Source organism: Athene noctua, chromosome 5 (assembly GCF_965140245.1).
Source record: "Athene noctua chromosome 5, bAthNoc1.hap1.1, whole genome shotgun sequence".
NCBI lineage: Eukaryota > Metazoa > Chordata > Aves > Strigiformes > Strigidae > Athene > Athene noctua.
In genome coordinates, this window is record NC_134041.1 from 22846886 (window position 1) to 22866481 (window position 19596).

At 39.3% G+C, this 19596-nt stretch overlaps 1 long non-coding RNA gene across 1 annotated transcript; it reads right to left on the reverse strand.

The window, feature by feature from the left end:
- Positions 1-1938: 1938 nt before the first annotated feature.
- Positions 1939-19385, reverse strand: LOC141961358 (uncharacterized). The gene is made up of 3 exons (XR_012633761.1): positions 19310-19385; positions 2775-2874; positions 1939-2523 (listed from the first exon to the last, which is right to left on the reverse strand). It is a non-coding gene; the product is annotated as an uncharacterized LOC141961358 (long non-coding RNA).
- Positions 19386-19596: the final 211 nt, after the last annotated feature.

The window sequence follows — 19596 nt, forward strand, 5'->3', positions numbered from 1 at the left end:
TTGCATTACTGAAAGAGTTCAAGTTGATCCAGGGTACAGCAGCCCTGAACCACTGTTGTCTGTGCTACCACTTAGCTATGCTGATTAAGAGCCTGGCAGAGCTAAGCTTGAAGCCCAGGTTCTGGACAGTCAGTATAATTGTCTCAGTTTCAGAAGTGTTTGCAACAGGGAAGACCAGTGCTCAATAAGGAACTAGCCTGGCAGTTACTTAGATATTTGGCATATAGCATTTCTATTTCCAGTTGCCAAGGTATGTCTGAAATGTATTTTATGTGTCATTCTGTGGTAGGAAGAAGAACATATTCATAGACCAAGCATCCATACCTTGTTATCCACGCACATACAGAACTTCTGATTAAGATTACATGTGTAAATTGGCAATTTCAATTAGGTCATTTCAGTTGAAGATCCTACGTGCACTTGTGCATAACTCTGCTAGACATCTTTCTTAAGCATCTCTAGTATAAGTGAATTTTGCAGTGTCTGCAGTTGGGTAGACAGCCCAGCAACATGGGTTTTAAAATATGAATTCAACATGTTATTTGTTAATGCAAATTTCACAGAATTTTATTTCCATATGTTGCTTTTCCACTTATCTGCTGATCCTTTTCTCAGTTTGGGTTTTTGGTTTTTTTTGTGGTTGTCCTGGTTCAGCTAGGATAGGGTTAAGTTTCCCCAGCAGAGAAGGGGGAAGCAATCTCCAGGTGGGTTATTCATACCATGCTGATGTCAGGTCCGGGCTCGGGAGCGTGGGAACTTTTTCCTTGGTGGCTTTGGTGATGGGGAGCACACGGCGGGCTGACTGTAACCATTGTGGTATTTCTCTGTATATCTTTTGTCTTGCTCACTGTTATTGCTGTTTATTGTTGTTATCATTGCTACTGTTGTTCAGATTGCTTATTACACTGTTGTATTAAATTTCTTCTTATTTTAACCCGGGGTTTGTGCCTCACTTCCAGCCCGACTGGCTGGGGGGGGGGGTGGGGTAGGGGCAACAGCAACGTGGTCTCCGGTCCTGGTAGGGCCTAGCCAGCACAGTGGTCGACAAAGTATTCTGTTCTAATGTACAAGATAAAATGGAGGCGATGTCTGTGGTTTGGAAGGGTAGGTAGCTCCTGAGAATTAGTGTGGTAGAACAGACTGTTGTTGTTTGCAACAAACATAGTATAGAACTTCAAAAACAGTGCTTGGATTTAAATTTTGTTTTAAAGTTTGTCCAGAAAGACAGAATGAAACTTGGTATGTGTATCTCAGCTTTGATACCATTTGGAATGGTGAACAGGGAGGTGATGCAGGTCCCATTTCCCCATGCTGATGATTAGCTCGGTATTGGGAGACTCCTTCACACTATGAAAGTGCCTCCTGCTCCTAGCCCTCCCATCATAGGCAGTGCAGGCACATCACAGCAGAGAGAAAAGTGAAGATACCAGGCTGTTTTGTAGCTACTCTCACTGACAGACTGTCTTCTGGGAACTCTTGCCAGCTGGCAGAGGTTAGAGTAGTCTACAGGTTGCACTAACATGTCCAAAACTGAGAACAGAAAAGTAGGGAGCACAGCCAGCTCCCTGATGGCCTCCTCTTTCTGCTTCACTGAAGCAGATAATGTAACGCTCAGCGCTTGTGTCAGATGTAGTCTGAAAGGGTGGCTCCTGGTGCTGCTGCCATTTCATTACTGTTCATCTCAATAATAACAGATAGAGACCATGATCCCAAGAGCAGCAGAGTGCCATGAAGTGCCGTGGAGGAGCTGATAAACCCCATCTAAGGGTTTTCACATGGAGTTAAAAGTTAGTTGTTGGCTTCACAGGAAATAAAGTGCTGTTACTACATCACCACCAGCTAAAGGTAATGTGCTGAAAACCTGTCAGACCTATCGGTCAGACATCAACTGCCAGAGTTCCTGTTTTATACAGGAGTTTTTAAATGAATTCAAGGCGATTCTAACTGCTCTTCAAACAAATTTAATATCTAAATACCAGACAGATAGCATATCATACTTCCATATGGTCCAGAAGCAAAGGCAGTTCAGCCTAAAACTCATTTGCAGACATCTGTAAAACACATTGCTATGGAATGACAATAGAGGTGATCCATAACTTGAAGTGGGCACTTGTTCTTTATTATGAAATACAGATATAGTGACACAAAACATTGCTTTCAACTGTGCTCAGTGCAGGCTAAAAACACAATATAACTGCATGCCAGACACTGATTTTCTGTTGCCAGTGAACATCTGCTTGATATACACAGACATCTTGTGATTAGGGTCTGCTCGGTAGCTAGACCAGCAAATGAAAGGGGTGGAGGGGAGGAGGACGAACAAGCTTTCTTTCTGCAAGTAATAAACAAACCATAAATGTGTTTATTTCCATAAAGAGTGGAAATAAAGATTCAGAGTTCAAAAGGTATTTGCTTTCAGCACATTTCTTCATTGGAGCTGGCTGTTTACTTTTCATTGGCAGTCATCTATAACGGAGTGTATTTTCTGGAGGAAAGAGATTTTCATCTGCTGAATTTAAAGACCTAATGAATAAGGAAACAACATGCATATTAATTTATTATATGCATGAATGACAAACAAGATGACTTATTAAATTAATTATCCAAAGGAGTACAGAATAAAAGTGTTGTAATCCATTGTTCTTAAGAAATGTTACATCTCACCAGGGTTTTTTAATCCTCTAATTCCTGTGGGTTGTAATTTCCAGTTTCAGAAACATCTCCGTCAGCTCTGTACGTCACTGCAATAAAATCCAGTTGGGGCCAGATCTTACCATGATCCCAGTTAATGTTCCTGAGCGACAAGTATCAGTGCTGCTAAGCAAACTGGACACCATCTCCATTTTGCAGGTCCAAACCAATGTATTTCAGGAACTATAAAAAGCAAAAGAAGTGTCTACTGCGATCTGCTAGCTAATTTATACATCTTACACTTGCAAAGACATATTAGATAGCTTATTTTCCCTTTGGGTTTGTTTATTATGCATTTTGGACAGAGGACAGAAAATCTCCAGTTAAGGCATTAGTTAAAATTAGGAAGTAGGCGTTTAGTTCAGAGATCTGCTGAAGATTCCTAACCGCAGTTTATAGGTACATCAATTTCCTCATTTAAATAACTGAGAAACACTTTTGATAGTCTCATTTCTGCCTGAAGCATTTTTGCCACTTGAGAGGATGTTACCTATAAAGCCACAAGGGAGTCTTTCATTTATCTAGTATGTCTTGCCATATAAAAAGGCCAAAAGAGATCCCTGAATTAATTCCTGTAAGAAAAACATTTTATTTTTTAGAAATTCTAGAAGCACCTATATGAATCACTGAATCACCGAATCAGCTAGGTTGAAAAGGACCTTGAAGATCATCTAGTCTAGCCATTAACCTAACACTGACAGTTCCCAGCTACACCATATCCCTCAGCGCTATGTTGACACGACTCTTAAACACCTCCAGAGATGGGGACTCTGCCATTGCCCTGGGCAGCCCATTCCAAAGCCTAACAACATGTTCTGGAAAGAAATACTTACTGATATCCAGTCTAAACCTTCCCTGGTGCAACTTGAGGCCATTATCTCTTGTCCTATTGCTTGTTACTTGGTTAAAGAGGCTCATCCCCAGCTCTCTGCAACCTCCTTTCAGGGAGCTGTAGAGGGCAATGAGGTCTCCCCTCAGCCTCCTCTTCTCCAAACTAAACCCCCCCAGTTCCCTCAGCCGCTCCTCGTATGACCTGTGCTCCAGACCCTTGACCAGCTTCGTTGCCCTTCTCTGGACACACTCGAGTCATCCAATGTCCTTTTTGTAGTGAGGGGCCCAAAACCGAACACAGGAATCAAGGTGCGGCCTCACCAGTGCCAAGCACAGGGGTAAGATCCCTTCCCTGTCCCTGCTGGCCACGCTATTGCTGACACAAGCCAGGATGCCATTGGCCTTCTTGGCCACCTGGGCACACTGCTGGCTCCTGTTCAGCTGGCTGTCAATCAACCCCCCCAGGTCCCTCTCTGACTGGCAGCTCTCCAGCCACTCCTCCCCAAGCCTGTAGCGCTGCTGGGGGTTGTTGTGGCCCAAGGGCAGCCCCCGGCATTTGGCCTTATTGAAACTCCTCCAGTTGGCCTCAGCCCGTGGCTCCAGCCTGTCCAGGTCTCTCTGCAGAGCCTCCCTGCCCTCGAGCAGATCAACACTCCCACCCAACTTGGTGTCATCTGCAAACTGACTGAGGGTGCACTCGATCCCCTCGTCTAGATCATCAACAAGAGATGTTAAACAGGAGTGGCCCTAAAACTGAGCCCTGGGGGACACCAGTCGTGACCAGCTGCCAGCTGGATTTAACTCCGTTCACCACAACTCTCTGGGCCTGGCCATCCAGACAGTTTTTTACCCAGCAAAGCATGCAATTGTCCAAGGCTCAAGCAGCCAGTTTCACCAGGAGAATGCTGTGGGAAATGGTGTCAAAGGCCTTGCTAAAGTCAAGGTAAACTACATCCACAGCCTTTCCCTCATCCAAAGAGCAGGTCGCCCTGTCATAGAAGGAGATCAGGTTTGTCAAGCAGGACCTGTCTTTCACAAACCCATGCTGACTGGGCCTGATCCCCTGGTTGTCCTGCATGTGTTGTGTGACGGTATCAGGATGAGCTGATCCATCACCTTCCCAGGCACTGAAGTCAAGCTGACAGGCCTGTAATTTCCCAGATCATCCTTCCGACCCTTCTTATAGATGGGCGTCACATTGGCCAATTTCCAATCTGTCAGGACCTCCCTGGTCAGCCAGGACTGCTGGTAAATGATGGAATGCAGCTTTGGCAAGCACCCCAGCCAGCTCCTTCAGCACCCCCAGGTGTATCCCATATGGTCCTGTAGACTTGTGTGTGTCTGTGTAATGCAGCAGGTCACTGACTGTCTCCTGGATTGCAGGGGGGTCGTTCTCCCCGTCTCTGTCTTCTGGCTGAGGAGGCTGGATTCACTCAATACAACTAACCTTGCTAGTAAAGACTGAGGCAAAGAAGGCATTAAGCACCTCAGCCTTCTCCTCATCACTTGTTACCATGTTTCCTCCTGCATCTAGCAGGGGATGGAGGCTCTCCCTGGTCTTTCTTTTGCTACTGACACACTTATAGAAACATTTCTTCTTGTCCTTGATTCCTGAAGTCAAATTAATTTTCAGTTGGGCTTTAGACCTCCTGATTTCCACCCTACATAGCCTCACAGCCTCTTTGTGAGACTCTGTGAGTCTCTAGCCTCTTCTTCCAAAGGCCGCAGACTCTCCTTTTCTCCCTGAGCCAAAGCTCCCTGTTTAGCCAGGTTGGTCTTCTCTGTCGCTGGCTTCTCTTACAGCACCTGGGGACCGCCTGCTCCTGAGCCATTAAGAATTCCTTCTTAAAGAGCAGCCAGCCTTCCTGGACCCCTATACCCTTCAGGATTGTCTCCCAAGGGATCCTTTCAAGCAGGTGCCTAAAGAAGACAAAGTCATCTCTTTGGAAGTCCAGGATGTCAGTCCTGCTTCCCCCTCTCCTGGCCTCTCTAAAAATGGAGAACACTATTATTTCATGATCACTGTGCCCTAGTCAGCCTCCAACTGCCATATCACCAACCAGTTCTTCTCTATTCACAAAGAGGAGACCCAGCAGGGCACTTTCTCTGGTTGGTTCTCTCACCAGCTGCATCAGGAAGGTATCTCCAACACATTCCAGGAATCTCTGGGACTGGTCCCGCTCTGCTGTGTTGTATTTCCAGCAGATGTCTGGGAAGTTAAAGTCTCCCACAAGAACAAGGGCAAGTAATTGTGAGATTTCTCCTAAATGCCTATAGAATATTTCATCCACCTCTCTGTCCTGGTTGGGTGGCCTATAGTAGACTCCTACTACAACATCTGCCCTGTTGGTCTTCCCCTGATTCTAATGCAAAGACACTCAACCCTGTCTTCACTACACTTGTACTCAAAGCAATCATAACAGTCCCTAACTGTTGAAGACTAAGGGAAGATCATTCTGTGCTAATGACTGGCGTTTTCATTATTCTCAGTATTTGCTTTCCCTCGAGTCTCAATGTGGAAGTTTACCATATGGCTGGAAGAATCCAAAAGAGATTGAATATATATTTATTTCATTGCTGAAGAATGCCCATCTAACTGATTCCTTATGGTGGAAATCTGTTATTTCTCCAGGTTCTTATGATCTGAATGCTTTTCCCCAATATCTAACCAAAATCTTTCTTTCTGCACACTGAAATCAAGTAGTCATTATCTATCTTTTTGTACACTTCTGGTAAAAGTGTTTAACGCAGTATCAGAACTGATACATTAACAGATAGCATTACCTGGTTTGGTAAGAACCTATAGCCTTCATAAGTAGGTAAATTCTATTGAATATTTTTACATTTCTAGTAAACAGACATACCTTTTTCAGAAGAGGTTTTAAATATTAAAGATCTAGCCTAGGTGTATGTATTTTTGTCATTTCAGTGTAATCTCTTGCAAAATGTATGCTACAAAACACCATTCCACTCCTCATTAATGCATTCTTCTAGGTTTATATCACAGCAATGATAGATCATTTGTTTATAGAAATCAAGGAAATTTTGTGCTATCCCATCAGAAATAAAATGAAACATAAAATGTACTTCACTGTATATCAATTACTTGACTGTTTCCAAAAGACTAGGCATGAACAGGAGAGGATATTATTTTTCCTCTAGGCAATCTCAAGGAGATATTGAGTCTCAAAGAACATTTGTTGTCTTATAAAAAATACAGCAGGTACCTTTACCATACATAGCCCAAACCACAGACTGATAGAATGGACCTTAAAGCTCATCTGCCATGGGCAGGGACACCTTCCACCAGCCCAGGTTGCTCAAAGCCCCGTCCAACCCGGCCTTGAACATTGCCAGGGAGGGGGCAGCCACAGCTGCTCTGGGCAACATGTGCCAGTGTCTCACCACCATCACAGGAAAGAATTTCTTCCTTAGATCTAATCTAAATCTCCCCTCTTTCAGTTTAAAACCATGACCCCTCGTTCTATCCCTACACCCCCTGATAAGGAGCCCCTCCCCATCTTTCCTGTAGCCCCCTTTAAGCACTGGAAGGCCGTTCTAAGGTCTCTCTGGAGCCTTCTCTTCTCCAGGCTGAACAACCCCAACTCTCTCAGCCTGTCCTCACAGGGGAGGTGCTCCAGCCCCCTGATCATCTTCATGGCCTCCTCTGGAGCCACTTGAGCAGGTCCATGTCCTTCTTATGTTGCGGCCCCAGAGCTGGACACAGGACTTCAGGTGGGGTCTCAGGAGAGTGGAGCAGAGGGGGAGAATCCCCTCCCTCGACCTGCCGGCCACACTTCTCTTGATGCAGCCCAGGACACAGTTGGCTTTCTGGACTGTGAGTACACATTGCTGGCTCATAGTCAGTTTTCCATCCACTACTACCCCCAAGTCCTTCTCCACAGGGCTGCTCTCAATCCACTCCTCACCCAGCCTGTATTTATGCTTGGGATTGCCCCAACCCATGTGCAGGACCTTGAACGTGGCCTTGTTGAACTTCATGAGGTTTGCAGGGGCCCACTTCTCAAGCCTGTCAAGATTCCAATATCTTTGTATTATTCTACAAATGAATGCTTGGAATAAAATGAAAGATGCCAGAACTTTATACATGGTGTCCAGAATATAAAGTTCTAACAACTTGTTAGAGATTACTGCAGTGCATTTGAAAAAATTCTTAGATTTACTATCAAATATTCATCAACCTATGTAGGATTAGTCTAAAAACAACCCATAAGAACAGTCACATGTTTTAAATATATTGCTAATATTTAATGAAATTACAAACCAGTCATTGAGCAGATATGATAATTATATCTAGGTATGGAGTTTTGAATTTTTCAAATTTTTGGCTTTAGCCATATCTGCACTTTTTTATGGAACACGAATAAAAATTATGCACATTCAGGAAAAAAAAAATGGCTCTGAAAATAATTTCTAAAAGATTTCATACTTAGCAAAACAGCACTGCTAGAGACTTACATAGCATTCTTTTTGTTTTTAAAGGCCTAATCCAAAATCTATTTAAAGTTGATGAGAATATTTTTATTGAATTCCATGTGCTCGGAACTGTGCTGTAAATGCAAAAGAATTGCTTCCAACTGGAAAGAGAAATATTAAATATACAAACATATTAACTTACATGTGGAAATATATATCAAGATTTTTTTAAGAAACTCAGTCTTTTAATAGACTATTTTATCGCAGCATTCTAACCAATTTCTCTTCACAAATTTCTTAATATTTGGGTAATGAAACAGTATGTTTTCCTCAGAAGAGTAGAATATAATGGATACAATAGATAGATGACTGTTGTTAGGTCTCAGAACATATAAATTACACTTCTCTGAAATTAGATTGTCTGTTATGTTTGCTTTAAGGAAGTAGAATCAATATCTTTAATTTTTTGAATTTACAAATGTCCTTGAGAAATTCCCATCACTACTGCACTAGTAATTGAATATGTTTTATGAGTATGAATATGTGAGTCTGTATACTTATGAAAGATATTCATACTGCCTGTTAGATATCTATTCAGTTATTTTGAATACCCTTTTGATGAGTCTCTTTTTTTCCATTGACATAGGAAGTCTAATGTAATGCTCAACTTGATAGCTGTGTGCCATGCCTTGTAGGGAAAAAAATCCCACAACAAACCAAAACACAACTGTTTAGAAAAATGTCCAGTAATTAAGAGTCATAGGGCTTATGGCAAGACATATCTTGACAAGACATGTACATGAAAAAGGCATCTACATGAAATAATTGTTTCTTCCTTTGTGAGAAATATTGGAAGCGATGGACTGTAGCCTGTTTTGTACTTTTTTCCTTGACAAATATTTCCAATACCTGGATAAGCATATCTACCTCTTATCTTCTTGCTTCTCATTCCACCCTCCATCCAAGCTGTTCTATTCACTGTAAGGTTACAGCATAGCTTCAAATCACAAGAGATCTCAGAGGTTAACTTTTGATCCATCTCCAGGCTCTCATTCATCCTTGCCCATTTAAAGCTCCTCATATTAATGTATCCTGAACATAGTTGTCTTTCAAATCATTTGTTAAAAATACTACTAGACAACACAGTTTCCTTCTAACTATGTGGGATAAACAGATATTCTCTATGAAATAATCACTTTATAATCTATAGAATACATATAATATAAAGAATACATATATTCATTATATATTATATATTTTGTAGAATAAAGAAGCAAAAAATAAACAGCAGTGAACTGAGGGGAAAAAAAAAAAAGATATATTCTGAACTGGGAAGGGGGTTTACTAATTCCTGAGTTCAGACTAACTTCAACTTTTTACTAAATAATAAATCAGACACTCTTTAAAGGCTAAGTAAATCGAGGAGTTGCTTTTTTCAAGTCCAATTTTTCTAAGAGTACTTCACTTTTTGTTTTCTTAACGCAAACCAATAGGCTGTAGTAAAAGCCTTTGTGCATAGCTATAATAGAAGCTCTTCTCACAGAATAGAAAAAAAAGAAGATGAAAATGTTGATTCTGGCAATTGAAAATATGCATTTAATCTATGATCTTTCAGTCATCTTTTCACACTCAAAAGTACATTTATTGCCCAGTCAGAGACTGTGCAGAGTTCTCTGAAGTCCTTCATCTTTGGAGGCCTTTATCATGAAGATTGTTTTATTTTTCTTCTCTTCCTAACAAAAATTTGTTTTATTGTAAAACAATAAAATAATGCATGTTAGAAAGGGCACCAAAACTTTACACTATTGTTCCATGATTGAACAACTCTCAATCCCAAGGAATGTGCCTAAACTTAAAAATCTTAAATTGAAACAAATAGGCACACTAACATCTCTGAGACAAAAGACATTATGAGAAAAATATTTTCATAGAAACATCTCAGAACCAGCAGATTTACTACAGTTTTACAGGAGTGCTAAAAAGACCATGCATTCTTAGATACATGAATGTGGGGTGAGAAAGTCAGAAAAATAAGTAGTGTGAAGCCAAGGGAGATGTTAATAGCACAGGTCAAACACGAGGGTAAATTCTGAGTACCAAGTTTCTTTTATGAACATCTTCTGACTGACTCTGAATGCTGCTGCAACAGAAAAAAGCTACTTGGCTGTTTTTTGAGGTGATCATTTCAAGGATGGGAGAGGAAATTCAACTTTAAGACTGTGTGTCAGGAACTCATCTGAGTAGCTATGAGATTTGTTCAGACTTAAGTACAGTAAATTATAAATTCTAACCTAATAGAAATAAAGTATCCTGCAAGCTTATTATGCAAATAACATTTAATATGTAGTTAATATCCACTTATGGTCATTGACTGTAAATATCTAAAACTGGAAACAGCACAGTGCCAAAGTACTGTATTATAAGACTGACCTCTGAATTTATCAGCACAAAATTTAACTGGTCCTGTTGACCTATTCGTACAACTTGTATTACATCCAGGTTTTTGCATGACACAAAACATAAAAACTGACAAAGTTAGCTAGCACCAAATTTTAGATTAATCAAGGAAAATTAACTGTCTGTGATGGATTAGATTCACAAACTCTTTACGTATCAAAAAATTAACTGGAATCCATGTTTATCTGTAAAGGGTGTTGGTCACTGTCAGGAATATTTGGATTACAACTACTTGCAGTGATACGTGTTTTTAATTAAAATTAGATGCCACTTATAACAAAGATTTACTTCAATGTGTCCAGAAAACTGTCTGTTCTTAAGAGTGAAAATTATTGAATGCTACTTTACACCACTACACCATTCTTCAAGCTGTGCTGAAATCAATGGAAGAACACACTATTAGAAAACAACAAATAGTGGCAGTTGTAAATGTCAGTGTGTATTCCATGTTGAAGTGTGTTATTCCTGACTTACACACTGAAATAAGGAATCATGTAGCCTATACGGATTTTGCAATACATACAGAGTCTCAAAGCCCCCGTAAATTAGGAAATGGTACCCTATGTCGAAGGCTAGAGTATACTCTGCATTTCTAGATACTAAACCGCTAAGCAGATATCAAGAGAGAAAGTATTATCTCATTTCAGCAACAAGGGAAGCAGAGGAAAGATAGTGTGTAGGCTTGAGCAACCAAAAACCATCATGACTGAGATAGACTTGGATGAAATATTTATATAAGAAAATTTCATCGTCTTTGTCTTGCTGAATTCACACATTATTCAACAACTTGAGCACAGGTAGACAAAAGGAAGCAGAAATTTGTGGCTTGTACTTGGCTTGACTTGCTTGTAGCCAAGTTGTTCAGGGGACTATGAGTACTACCATTGGTGGGGCTGAGACTGATGCCAGAGGGAAGGACCTTTTGCTATTGGTAATAGTTTTTGCACTCTTAGTGTCAGCTGAAAGAAATAGATGTGGCAGTAGCTAATGGCAGGTATATTTCTCTCTGCTCGGGCACAGGCAAAAGCCTGTTTCTGTTTATTGCCCATTTTCAACCAAATGTGTCAAGGGCTTTCACCCTGGCTGAGCACTGATGATAGTAATGCTGGTTTTGCACTTGAACAAGAAAGTTCCCCATAAAGACAGGCAACAAATAGGAAATAGCGACTATCCAGGAACAGAGGGCCATGCGACTTCTCTGCAGAAAGAGGGTCCTCTTTTCTTTGAACTAGTGTTTAAATAGGCATTTGGCTTTTTGATGCTATCCAGTCACACAAAAAGGGTATGTAGCCTTTTTCTGCTTCTCAAATTTACTTTGCAGATTTACAGGTTGTTTCCTCACAGTGATACTTGTCTGTAGAAAACATTTTGGACAATACAGGCAGTGAGATCTACAAGTAAAATCACCCAGTGTTTTCCATTATAATTCCCTGTTACCAGTACAGATTTTAGCTTTATTATATTTCTGTGGATTGTATGGAGATTATTTATGGGGAGCATCAACAAAACTAAAAGTGGTACAGTCTCTTGGATTGATGTTAGAAATCCAAGTGATACTATTGGTGATAAAAGTTTATCCCTTTTATTGGTTCAATTTCTTATTCGTAATCTTTTGGATGCCTCAAGGTAATAAGAATTGAATAAAAGTGCAATAGGTACTTATATATTAGTCCACTGGCAGGAACTGTGAGGTGCCTCATGGAAAAAATGTACTCAGCAACTGTGGAAACTAAAGCTTCTTTTTTTTTGCTGATGGCAGCAAAACTGAATCAACTAATTGACTCCGTCTATATTTTTACAGTTGGCTTCTAACATATTCTGAAGTTGGGTTTTACACTGCCTTTTTGAATTTCTGTTTCTGATTCAAAAATGCACTGCCTTTGAAAATGGTCTGATCACCGTCGTGCTACATGTAATAATCAATTTATGGTAGGATAGAAACACAAACAGAGTCTAAATATACTCTGCAGAAATATGGAAGTTCTTTAACCTGGACAGTTTCTCTTCATGGAACTGAGGAATAGCACACAAAAAAAGCAACTGCAAACAGATGGTATTTGGCATGCCTTTAAATATAAAGATGGAGTAAACACAAATTATCCATGTGTAAAACCAGTGTGAAACCGGGAGATTTGACATTTACAAAAATACTATCTTTGAAATTAGGGTGGTGTTTTTTACTTCTTTCATTTTAAGTATTTTTGGTTCAAAACAACGGAAAACAAATTTAATGGCATGCCAGATTTATTTTTTTTTTTTTTTTTTTCAGAGCATTAAAATAACTCCACAGAGATTCCAGGAAATTATTTATTCACAATAAATTAGAGCTGCTGAAACTGCCAGCCAGACTGTCTGCAGCAAAACTTACAAATGTTTTATTGTCTAACATCATTGAAGTCTGCCAATAAAATTGGGCTTCATTCTACAGTCAGTGAAATATTGTACTCCTCTCTATAGGGCTGTTTATTTAGTATCCACTCCCATCGTGTGTGTTTATGCATGTGTGTGCATGTGCGCTGACAAATGTGTGTTATCTTATAAAGAGGAAAATCAAAAAGACATAGCTAAAGACAGAGGACAAAGACCTTATATTAACCTATTTTCATTCTGAATCTTGTTCAGACACCCAGTAATATACATTCTTTTCTAACATTTATGGTTTACAAACATATATATAGCCTTTACAAAGGTATAGTGGGCTAGTAAGCTGTACAAATAAACTTTTGTTGAAATCTTTTAGTGTTGCTGTATTTTTAGGTCTGCATTTAAATAATGAAAAAATTATTTAGAAATATAATTTGGAGAGTTCACAGATGAACGAAGAGTGACGCCCACAGTATGTCCCCACATATTCTTTGGACAGAAGGGCAGGCCTGGTCTAGGTGGAGTTTGCTTCAATATTTATCTGGAAATATTACTTGCAAATTCAGATTAAAAGGTTTGCTCAGTCTTTAATATAAAAAACTGTCAAAGCATGGCAATTATAATAGCAGGAACTTAACGAGCACGTGAATCAACATTTATGCGATGTGCCTATCTTTCAGCTAGGAAGCAGAATGGAGTATTTTGACTGGCCACATCAAAGTAAGTTTTGGATCAGGCATCCATACTATTCCAATAATGGGCCCATAGAGGCCCAGAGCACAGAGGGAAAAGGTCCATGCAGTGTCCTCTACTGTACAACTACTCTCATGAATTGCTTTCCTGTTAGACATTCCTTTTTACCACAATATTCTCTGAAATCTTGGTAGTTTTTTCTCTTGGAAGTTTAGCTAAAGAAGTTCACCAATTTCACTTTTTAATCCTAACAGTAAAAACAGGTGAATCTACAAAGCTAAGTTACAGATTTACCATCTCTGTTAGTAAAGTTGCATTTTCATCTCCCTACTCCATGCAGAGACAGGTAGCTCATCAGCAGTGCATTCATGGCACTGTGAGTACAAAAGTAAGGGTTTTGCTCAATTAAGCTATTTATTAAGCTACACAGTGAAATCTGTGGTTTCTTAAATTTAGGCTTATGACTTTGATAAACTGAATTAAGTAGAGGAGGGGACGAAGGTGGAAGGGAGCCTATAACATTTAAAAATGTATTTAAGGGAGTGTTCTTATCCCATCTATGTCAATCAACACTCCTGTCTCCCAGGTACCAGAACTTGGTGCAGCTTTGCTTCACTGTTATTACAGAATCCTCTAAAAGCCCAGCTGTGAACTTGTTAGAGGAAAAGGAGTCTAAATTCTTCTACAACTTGGGCTGCCCACAGAGTGCTCCCCATAGGGAATTCCATAATTAATGGGATACACCATAAAGTAATACTTCCCAAGGCATTTACTCTATTTTCTCATACAAGTTTGGAGAAGAGTGAATCTAGAGAAGCTTATTTCATTTCTCATTTCAGTGGATCTTTGAGAAAGGTTTCTGAAGAGGCTTTGTAAGACCTAGGTCCCGTCATAGTTCTAGAAAAGTAGGTTTTAGCTTCCCCTCCTGGAATGGGAGGCTACTATACAGCAGTGAAGAAAAGGAGAGAAAGGGAATGAATAATAGGCTACCCAAATTCCTGTAGTCCTCACTCAAGTGAAACCTATTGCCTGGTATTTTTTGCTGAATTTCATACTTCAAAGGATTTGAGTCAACAACTCCACTTGTTTCAGAGGTCAAACAGAGTTCCAGTTGCTTCCCTTTGCCCACACTTCTTCTTCTTTTTTTAAATTGGACATTATTGCCTTTGTGAATTTTCAAAGTGAGTAAGTTCCAAGCTTTTAGGCATATGTTCTTCTGCAGTTTTCAATGGCTCTTAAGGTGATGCCAAAACATAATCTGAAAAGTTCCATAACTTTAAGAATAAAATACCATGTTTTCTGAGGTACAAAAGTGAGATGGATGCTTAAAATATCTCTTCCAGAGAATTGTATAGGATAGTTTAAAGAATAACACAGGAAAATAGCAATAAAGGTGCATTATTCCTGTTTCCAGTTCAATGATAGCTGTATAGTTCTAATTCTACTGACAGCATGTTTTCAATAGAGCAATTACAGTTTTTTACTAGTGACGGTGGACAGAAATGTGATCATAACATTAGAATGATGATATGTTTTCTTTCAAGTGTTGAAACGTCTCTATTTCCTTTTTGTTAAAAAGTATGCATCATTTCAGTTTTTACTTGCTATGCCTTAAGATATTCAGTTCTTTGCCACTCTCATAGTTGCAATTATCTGGTAGTGCATGTAATCCATCCTGTATGGACTTCTTGACAGGAGTCAAAAGGAGGGCCCCAATGACATGGCAAGTTTTGGATTAGGATCTTTCTAAAAACTTGCTTTGTACATACATTTTTGGAAATCAGTTACCATACTTCATTAATACAGATGATGCACGTTGAGGGAGAATGTAATCAAAATGGGATTTATGTCATTCAGAAGAAACTCCAAGCCGTATTTCGCATTCCTGATCTGTAGAATGGCAGAAGATAGAAGATACATTCCAGAGTTGCACTACATGTCCACCCCTCAGCACAATGTTTCCTTTAAAAGGTGTCATTCATGACTAGATAATTATAGCAACCTTCCAATACAGTTTTAACAAAATAATTATTCAAGAGCAGTGTTCATTGCTTATTCGTAGCTGATGTCCTAAATTTCACATCCTGCATCATATAAAACATAGCTGAAATTCCATGTAGAGAATTATAATTAGAGAAAACTCAGGGAAGAATATACATAGAAAAATATTTATCTGAACATTCTGATTGCATTTTGCTTCTTTTTCAGGAGAAGATCAAAAACAATTGCAACCCCCAATCTCTTACTAAAGCATGACAAAATCTACTATCTTACCAAAATCTACTATTTTACCCCATTATCTTACTGAAGTTATTATTTAACCATAAATTTAAATGAGAACATTGCATAAAAACTTTGGTTTGTGTTTGTCACTCTTGAATGAGTCTCCACACTCCAAAATTATTAATCTGGGATGCTACATGGAGCCCAATTAACCCACATCACAAATTTATTTAAAGAAACAGATAATAATAAACTCTGTAACATATGACTTGCATAATGACTTTGCACAAATTTGAATTAGGTAAATCTCTGCTAACTTCTGTGGAATTACTTCTATTTTGCAAAGCATAAATGAAGGAGAAACTTCTAGAGCAATTAAAATATGGTTGCATGTTTCTTAATTCTTTACTGTTCAACCTTGAAAGACTTCAGCTTTAACAAAGGATTACTTTTTTGTTTTCAACAAACAAAATAATTGATGTTAGGATTGTATTTGACTATTAGCATGATGGGAATTACAGATCTCTATAATTCAGTTCTGGACTGCTGATAGTGTGAGATGCCATTAAACTGTACAATAATGTAACTTTGCCATTCTTTGGAAAATACATTACTTGTTTTGTGAAGCTAGCAAGAAATGTATTTGACTGTCATTTGCTAAGCCATTACCAGTATATTCCTACTAAAAACATGACTGATGGTATAATAAGAAATCTAAATCGTTATTTTCTTGGACAATAATGCAACTTTCCTTGTAGTTTCATTACAATTAAATTTTATATAGCTATTTTGAAAAGAGAGATGTTCCAATACTTAACTAATTATGAGGCAGTTTATGCTGTTGACAAAGAATGAAGTTCAGTCAAAATGTCCTCGGGCTTTTCTAATAAAGTGAGGCCGTTTTACATCTTAAATTGATTCAGAGATTTTATGTATTTCATGCCTGCAGAGGAAAATGAGGATTTTAGTCTGATGTTGTTTGCTTAGAACTGATGAAAGTTACTCTGTGTATCAGTTGCATCCTACTAGTTCTTTCTAGGCCTACATCCTCTAACAGATTTCCTTGGGTTACCAACAGCTCAGAATTAACAAATACTTTCTCTCCTTTTCTTTCCATTTTGTTGTTTTCTGAGTGGGTTGTTTTTGCAAGGCTTTGTATCTAACCCTGACCTATGCGATACGAATCCACTTATTAGGTACCAGTGCAAATCTGAATGCAAATCTGAATGGGAATCAGTCAACAAAGAAAAACACTCACTCCTGGTGAAATGCAGTCATTAAAACCAAACCTGTAGGTGCTACATAACATCTACACTAGTTCTCTGCTGAGGGTGTGACAGGAAGGAAGCATTACCCTTCCCTTCTCCCCTCCTTGTTAATGAGGACTTCACTTGATTCCTTTAGCGCTCACTCAATGAGACAACATACATTTTCTTACATCTCCCACCCATTACCATGTGTGGTTACAATCATAGAATCTTCTGAGGAGGGTACTAATATTATTTGCCACCCAAAATATTTTCTGAATCAGAGCAATTATTCTTGCCAATAACTCTGACACAATACCTCCAATCTTGTGGTTTTTGCTACAGATCATCTAGAACCCAGTTTTGTAAAAGCTGAAGATATCCAGAAAAATTGGTAAACATCAATAGGACCATAATTACCATGCTTCCTTGCCCTATCATCAGCACTGTTTTCTTGCATGGCTTCCAGTGAGGAAAGGAAGGAAAGAATGGGGAAAGGAGAAGGGAAAATAGAAAGATATTTTAAGTTTTAAAGCATCTCAGTAGGAAGAGAGCAGGTCTTGTGAGCAGAACACTTTGCTGTTCGCTTATGGCCAAAATGTTATACCAGCCCCAACAAACCCACATGTGAGTTGAATAATGGGCTTTGGTTGATATAATCTCAGACTAGACAGTTCTGCAGGACAGGGTCACTAAAATTTTTAATGTTGTTCATGTTAAGCCTAGCTCTGCCTGCATAAACATGCAGGCAGATACTATCCCATGATCCAAAGAGCTTTTAGAGTAATACATTAGATAATACACAAAGAGGAAGGGAAAGGGGCAATTAAAGTGCAGTGTACTGACGGAATATATAGTGCTATGTTTGAAAGAAGCCTATGTATGTTTAAGCTCTAAAGATTGGAGACATCTAATGGCAGCTAGGTCCAATGGGAGTTTTACCACTGACTTTAAGCCTCATGGAAGGATAAAAAGTAATATACAGTAAAAAGGATGCCAGCTTGCACATGCAGGATGTAGCTTTTTCATCATTAGTATCGTGGCTAGCACTGTAGGAGGTATCAATCCTTACTGGGAGTTTTTTATAACTTTCAAAATTATTTCTCTGTCTCTGTTGTATGAATGGTCCTATTTATCCTCCAAGAGTTGGGGAGAGCTAGGGCAGGAGGTGGGGAAGAGAGAGCACATTTCAGCTCTGAGCAGCAAACATTCAGCCCTGGTGTTTTGAGGTTCTGTGTGGGTCAGGTTTCATGTGGCTATTTTGGTACTCTTTACAGGTAATGAGTACTACAAATTTAGCCCATCTCCAGTGGTGGGCACTCAAAAATACAGCTTGCTTTTGGGTAGCCTAGTGAAGGAAAATATCCAAAGCATCTGCTAACAGACAGGCATTGTGTGTCTCACCAAGAACACTAATACACAGCACGTTCTGCCACAGTTAGTACTGATATAATTGATAATATTTGTCTCATATTCCTAGTTTTAATTCCTACAAAACCTTGAATGTAGCCTTTTTAGTGTTTAAAACTATTCTTCTTTTAAGGAAAAAAATCCCCACTCTTTTCCATTACTTTAAAGGTAGGAAAAGGAAAGGGAAACCTGCTTGCAGTAAACTGCTTTCTAAAATCCTGAGGATTTCATTCCCTAATTGATGAGCCTTACAGAAACACATAGTTTTAAAGCAAAATATATAATCCATGACATGCTTCTGAAGTAGTGAGAACTCGTGAAAACAATAAAAATAGAGAGATAAATACGTTCCTTTATGCAAAGCTTAGCACAATCTTTCTGGTTAGGCTTGCCTGTAAGAATGAGTCATTTAGATTTTAGTTGCTAATCAGGAAGATGTATCATGGGATTTTTTTAAAGCATCCTCTGATGTTTATTTTCCCTGAAAAGAGTAGACTACAGTGAACCTTCTATTTCTGTTTCATCAGTTTCTGGACCTATGTATGTTCTAATAAAAAGTATAATGCTGCCAACTCAAACAGCAGTGTGGTGAAACATGAACGAGCAAAAACCAGCTTCCACACATACAAATAGAGGAACTGAATGGGACTAAATGATACCCCAAATAGCAAGGTACTCCTCCTCCTGCTTTCTTCAGAGTCACAAGCCATCAACAGTTCAAACTCAGTACTAAAAGGGAGATTTGCAGAAAAACTGAAAGGGAACTCCAAGATGTGACAATGATTGAAAGATCTAGAGGGTTTCTTGTGGTAAAGCAAGACCAAGGCTGCCAAAAGAGCTACCCAGGTAATTTTAAAGTCCTTTGCTGTACCCAATATCGTAGTTATTAAATTCAATTCTATAACAAAAACAACAACAAAAAATAGTATTCTAACATCACTCTTTGCCTCACATACCTCCACAAGTGCTTCCAGCCTTTTCAGTCAGACTTGCTCCAAGGAGAGCTGACCACCATCTAGTCCTTCCCTGTGCCAATAAGCCCTGTTTCTCTGCCAGTATGGGTGGAGCGCCTGTGTAAAACAATCTTCTCCCTGTGGGAGATTGTACCAGTCTTTGTGAGGGTGGCATGGCTGACCCACTTTCTTTGGAAAGCACCTCAGCACAAGTTCTGTGAGCACATTCCAGAGCTCCCTTGTTCCCTGCTCACCCAAGAAGCAAATCCTTGGCAGCTTCCCCCGCTGCT